The sequence below is a fragment of the Schistocerca piceifrons genome, chromosome 3, assembly GCF_021461385.2.
Source record: "Schistocerca piceifrons isolate TAMUIC-IGC-003096 chromosome 3, iqSchPice1.1, whole genome shotgun sequence".
Lineage (NCBI taxonomy): Eukaryota > Metazoa > Arthropoda > Insecta > Orthoptera > Acrididae > Schistocerca > Schistocerca piceifrons.
The window spans coordinates 840311722-840319045 of record NC_060140.1 but is presented as its reverse complement, the minus strand read 5'-3'; positions in this window follow the sequence as shown (position 1 = coordinate 840319045).

Here is a 7324-nt window from a genome sequence, read left to right as displayed (position 1 = left end):
GACGGCCGCCAATGCACATGCGTCTCCACGCCAACTTTTGCCATAAAGCCGACACCGTGAACTAGCAGTGCCCCCCCCCCTTTTGCTTTTTCCTCTTCTCACCCCGTTTTTTCCCCTCGGCTGTCCCGTGTCCTCCCCCCCCCCCCCCCCCAATCTGCCTTAGGCTGTGGTGTGTCATCTTCGTGTCTACTCTATAGTGCAGTGTTTACGTGAGTGTTCAGTGTTGTGCATCTCCATTTTTAAGTGCTGCGAACAGAAACCAGACTGTCGCCGTGTTTTTTAATTGGGCCTGTTTACTTACTGTGTGTCCGCCCCGATAGCTGAGTGTTCAGCGCGGCGGTCTATCACGCCAAGGGGCCCGCGTTCGATTCCCGGCTGGCTCGGACATTTTCTCCGCTCAGCGACTGGGTGTTGTGTTGTCCTGATTACCATTTCATCATCACCAGTGGAAGACAACGGGAAACCACCACTGGAATCACTTCCCTAGACGCTCATGCGGTGGACCTCTCTGAAGAGGCTTCTCCAATGACAAGACCTGCCGTAAGGCAGAACACAAACTTTTTACTTACTGCGTGTCTTAATTAGCGTTGTCAACCCCGTGTTTTTAGATTTTAACTTCCCGTCATTTTACAGCTTTTAAAAAGTCACCTTTCTACTCATTACGTTTTTAGCTCTTCTGTAGGCTGACGAGCGGAATATTAAGCTGCTGCCACTCCCCCCCCCCCCCCCACCTCCCTCTGTGGGGGGAATCGAAATTCCATAAAGGAAAAAAAACTAGCAGTCTCCAGTGGCGGACACTAGCCTGGAAATGGCTGAACAGTTGCCAACTGAAATACTGTGGCAAGAAGTCAACATGATCCGGCTACAATCCCAAAACCTCAAAGAATATTCAGTACACCGGGAAAACTTCAAAAATCACATGTAAAAGGTGCTTTAGAAGAATCTGCCAAAACGACGCGCATGGACACTGTATATTGTGCTTGCGACTGACTATTTTCAGACTGATCATAAATTTGTAAAGACAATTTAAAAATTACTCACGGATCTCCTATAAGTAACTTGTGTTAAGATTAAAGTTGTGGATTATAATTACAGCCTCTAATTAAACTCTTGAAAATTCTTAATTATTTTCAAAGTAAAATATTACTAACTAGCATCAATCAAAATACAAGTCAATTGCATACTAAAATTAGCTTTACTTTTTGCATGCACTTATACAGGGTGTTACAAAAAAGATACAGCCAAACTTTCAGGAAACATTCCTCACGCACAAATAATGAAAAGATGTTATGTGGACATGTGTCAGGAAACGCTTAATTTCCATGTTAGAGCTCAGTTTAGTTTCATCAGTATGTACTGTACATCCTCGATTCACCGCCAGTTGGCCCAATTGAAGGAAGGTAATGTTGACTTCGGTGCTTGTGTGGACATGCGACTCATTACTCTACAGTACTAGCATGAAGCACATCAGTACGTAGCATCAACAGATTAGTGTTCATCACGGACGTGGTTTTGCAGTCAGTGCAATGTTTACAAATGCGGAGTTGGCAGATGCCCATTTGATGTATGGATTAGCACGGGGCAATAGCCGTAGCGCGGTACGTTTGTATCGAGACATATTTCCAGAACGAAGGTGTCCCGACAGGAAGACGTTCGAAGCAATTGATCGGCGTCTTAGGGAGCACGGAACATTCCAGCCTATGACTCGCGACTGGGGAAGACCTAGAACGACGAGGACACCTGCAATGGACGAGGCAATTCTTCATGCAGTTGACGATAACCCTAATGTCAGCGTCAGAGAAGTTGCTGCCGTACAAGGTAACGTTGACCACGTCACTGTATGGAGAGTGCTACGGGAGAACCAGTTCTTTCCGTACCATGTACAGCGTGTGCAGGCACTATCAGCAGCTGATTGTCCTCCACGGGTACACTTCTGAGGATGGTTCATCCAACAATGTGTCAATCCTCATTTCAGTGCAAATGTTCTCTTTACGGATGAGGCTTCATTCCAAAGAGATCAAATTGTAAATTTTCACGATCAACATCTGTGGGCTGACGAGAATCCGCACGCAATTGTGTAATCACGTCATCAACACAGATTTTCTGTGAACGTTTGGGCAGGCATTGTTGGTGATGTCTTGATTGGGCCCCATGTTCTTCCACCCACGCTCAATGGAGCACGTTATCATGATTTCATACGGGATACTCTACCTGTGCTGCTAGAACATGTGCCTTTACAAGTACGACACGACATGTGGTTCACGCACGATGGAGCTCCTGCACATTTCAGTCGAAGTGTTCGTACGCTTCTCAACAACAGATTCGGTGACCGATGGATTGGCCTCCACGCTCTCCTGACCTCAACCCTCTTGACTTTCATTTATGGGGGCATGTGGAAGCTCTTGTCTACGCAACCCCGGTACCAAATGTAGAGACTCTTCGTGCTCGTATTGTGGACGGCTGTGATACAATACGCCATTCTCCAGGGCTGCATCAGCGCATCAGGGATTCCATGCGATGGAGGGTGGATGCATGTATACTCGTTAACGGAGGACATTTTGAACATTTCCTGTACCAAAGTGTTTGAAGTCACGCTGGTACGTTCTGTTACTGTGTGTTGGCACGGGAAGCAACACGACTTCGGAGAAAATCATCTTCCCCCTCTGTGAAAACTTAAAAAAAGCCAGTAATTGGAGATTTCTTTTTCTTTCCAGAGATGCAGGTTTCTGAACTCTTGCCCTGGTTCGACATGAGTTTGTGCTGTCATGTGGGAGGGGTGATTTAGCGCCTCTAGAGCTCTGTGATTGGCTCAAGATGGCATGAAGGCAGCGTCCTTTGTGCAATCTGAGGGAAAACAGATTTTTTTTCTGGAGGGATGTGAGGCACTTAGGTGCTGGACTTTAATCTGGAAGAGGACTTCTGGTCGATGCTCTGGCATGTGTGGTTGGTGCTTGGGACCTGTCCGGAGACTGACTTCACTTGTGAGTAGACTGGGGAGCCTGTGATGAAGTTCTTACCATACCAACAGTGTGACTTCAAACGTCTCGGACTACTCACTTGCTAAGGACACACTTATTCGTTATTGGTTTACCAGTCTTGACGTTTGGTATCTGTGTGATCTTTGTCATGTAAGTGAGCCATATTGGTCCTTGGTACGACCAGCGAGTGGGTGTGTCACACACTGAAATCTACTGGGATTTCAGGGTTCTGGTAGAGAGTAAATTGTGATCCATCTTCCTGATGACTAGATGGTGAGATTTTTGTATTTCTTTCATGGCAATGATCGATTCACAGGTGCCACCTCACGTCTCACCTGTCTCACACATTTCGCCAGCTGCAAGTTACATCGCTGCACGAAGCAAACAGGGTAACGTACTGCCTCTCTGGCAGTGTCAGGGCATAAAAATCTCAATCGCCACTTGCTCTCATCTGCTCCTATGTAGTAAATCTACAATAAATTTGGTCAATCAAAGTCTACTCAGCATCCGATCAAATCAGATTGCTTTATCCACGTTTTTAGGACCAGAGTACTTGACTCACTTCTACCACCCAGGATCCTTGTCCATTGTACTCTTAAAGCAACTGTTAGTTGTTTATGGTATTCCGTTAGTAACTTGTTTAGCATAATTTATGTCTGTTCGTCTTTTGAAAAATATATATTGTTAGAACACTAAAATTTGCATACAATCTCAATCATTTATATGGTCCCTGCAGGGCTAACTTTCAATCAGACGAACACCAAAATTTCCAACCATTCCATAAGAGCAATTACATTCATATTCAACATTCCACAACTCACACTGAATACCCAGTAACACCCCCACCCTACCAAAAAAAATCCATGCATGTAGTAGTAGCAGTAGCAGTTTTATTCATCTGTAGATCTCTTTTTACGAGGATATAGGACGTGTCAAAATATTTACAAGTTTAGACCAATTTAAAATAAGCTATTTCGTATACCGATGCATTTACAAACTTCTAGTTAGAGATAACCATTAGATTTACTTCTGGTATACAATACTTTTTTACAAAAAACTTATTAAATAATGTAATGCCACACCATTCACTCATATCTAACTATCAGTCACTGTGCACGCTATACACACATTGTTTTACAACACTTCACTCACTACACACTCAACACACACAACCACACACACACTGGTGATCTCTGGGCCATTTTCCGTACCACAGCTTCCCATTTGCTATCGTGAAAAACTGAGTCAGTATCCCTCCCTAATGAGTGAGATGTTGATCTCAGAAAGAGGAAGAGGTGTTAGTGTTGTGCAATGCATAGCTTGGGGGTACGTTTTTCTAGAAAAGGAAAAACGATAGTGTGAAGGTGTTATGTGGAATGTTGGATGTTTTCTGATCATTGTTATTATTTATTTGTATAACATTTTTTTTTACCAAACCCCTACTCTGTTTTGTCTAAATAATCCTTCAATGTATAAAATGTATTGCATAACAGCATTTTAGCTGGCTTTTTAAATAAGCGTATTTTTGCAAATTTCTTTTATCTCTTTTGGTAATTTATTGTACAGTTTTATCTGTATGAGACAGGCGAAATACCCTCAGACTTCAAGAAGAATATAATAATTCCAATCCCAAAGAAAGCAGGTGTTGACACATGTGAAAATTACCGAACTATCAGTTTAATAAGTCACAGCTGCAAAATATTAACACGAATTCTTTACAGACGAATGGAAAAACTGGTAGAAGCGGACCTCGGGGAAGATCAGTTTGGATTCCGTAGAAATGTTTCTAGCATTTGTAGACTTAGAGAAAGCTTTTGACAATGTTAACTGGAATACTCTCTTTCAAATTCTGAAGGTGGCAGGGGTAAAATACAGGGAGCGAAAGGCTATTTACAATTTGTACAGAAACCAGATGGCAGTTATAAGAGTCGAGGGGCATGAAAGAGAAGCAGTGGTTGGAAAAGGAGTGAGTTAGGGTTGTAGCCTCTCCCCGATGTTATTCAATCTGTATATTGAGCAAGCAGTAAAGGAAACAAAAGAAAAATTCGTAGTAGGTATTAAAATTCATGGAGAAGAAGTAAAAACTTTGAGGTTCGCCGATGACATTGTAATTCTGTCAGAGACAGCAAAGGACTTGGAAGAGCTGTTGAACGGAATGGCAGTGTCTTGAAAGGAGGATATAGGATGAACATGAACAAAATCAAAACGAGGATAAAAGTTCTATTCGAGTTTTCCTGACAGAGAAAAATTCGTTAAAAAATAGATAGCTACTAGTTTAATCAGTGTCTATCGTCGCAATAAAAGTGTAATTAAACGTTTCTATATAGTATTTAACTAACACATTTCGTATTGTTTACCAGTTATAAACGTCTCTCTCTCTCTCTCTCTCTCTCTCTCTCTCTCTCTCTGTATCTCTCTCTCCATCGCACACACACACACACACACACACACACACACACACACACACACACACACATAGATAAAAACATAACAGAAACGAACAGTCGTTAGTTTTCAGCATATACTTCGTTAGCATGGCAACATATATGTAAACAAACCAAACAGGATGTGAGACATAGTGTTGAGATCACAGTTTCCGATCAAATACGTATAATTAGTGACTGAAGACTGGTAGTGCATCACGGAAATAAGGGCAGACAAGATGAAAAGCGGGAAGAAAAAGTTCAGATCATAAAAATATGCTTATGTTTCGTAAACGGAGCTGTAGTGCGTCTTCCAGCATGTGACCAGATTAGAGGAAACGCAAATGCCATCTAAAACAGCGAATAGATCTTAAATAATCACTTATCAGTTTAAAAAACGAGACTGAGCTCTTTTATAATCTACTTATAACACATATGAAAATAAAAATGTTATCATTCTAGATCCCACCGGTGATGCCCTACAGTGAAAAAAGGCGAAACGCGTCTTGGAAAAATAAAACACATCGTAGCAAGAGAAGGCATTTTCTGATTTAGAAAACAAATATTTCTATGCCTGCTGCGGAGGATTGCCATGCAAAGAAACTCGAACTTGAATACAGTATTCTCCCTCCCCGACGCGACGGACTTTCGTATGATCTGAAACCACAGTTCCTTAATGAATCAGTCCAGCTTTGGACATTATTTAATCTGAAAGATTTATCGTATTTCCTTCCCTGCTCATATCGCTTATATGGTGTTTTACAAGTGTTGTGTAAGCAATATAGGGATCAATGATATCCGTACTTGAAAATGTAACTGAATTGCAGTGGCCAGATCTTAAAGTGATTGTATGTGGTACCCTATCTACCACATAATATTAACATTGCCATAAACAAAAAGGAAACTGTGAGCACTGCAGTAAAATTGAAAACATTAAGAAGTGGTGTCAGTTGTTTAAAGTGGTTTGTCTGATAATGTGTTTGAAAGTGTAGTGCTTCATTAATTTCTGTTGGCTGAACCCGAACTCCAAATACAAAAATTCGGAAACTGTTCAGGAATATTTTCTGACTATTCTGCGATAAGGAACCGATGGTTTCGGATGACTTATTACAATATGATAGTCTAATTACATTACATTACATTAATACTTGTTCCATACTTCATGAATACGACATTTTGTAATGGTATGGAATTTGTCAGTTTAACATAAATTTTCTTTATGTAATATAATCAATTTTTTTACAGTTACTATTCCATATCTAAAATTTCATTTATTGAGTAGAAAGAGTAGTAATCCACAAATTTTTTTAGTTTGTTTATTATAATTTATTGAGTGTGTTAGCCTAATTACCTTTGTTTCCGTAAAAACGCCTTCACAACATTGAAAAAGCCAGTAATACACAATCACTAAAACGTATAACATAAAACCCAGATACAAAAGTAGTGTAATTGGCTAACCGACACTGGAGGAAGAGTGTAGTGCTGCAGGAAAAACAAAATACACTCTTGGAAATTGAAATAAGAACACCGTGAATTCATTGTCCCAGGAAGGGGAAACTTTATTGACACATTCCTGGGGTCAGATACATCACATGATCACACTGACAGAACCACAGGCACATAGACACAGGCAACAGAGCATGCACAATGTCGGCACTAGTACAGTGTATATCCACCTTTCGCAGTAATGCAGGCTGCTATTCTCCCATGGAGACGATCGTAGAGATGCTGGATGTAGTCCTGTGGAACGGCTTGCCATGCCATTTCCACCTGGCGCCTCAGTTGGACCAGCGTTCGTGCTGGACGTGCAGACCGCGTGAGACGACGCTTCATCCAGTCCCAAACATGCTCAATGGGGGACAGATCCGGAGATCTTGCTGGCCAGGGTAGTTGACTAACACCTTCTAGAGCACGTTGGGTGGC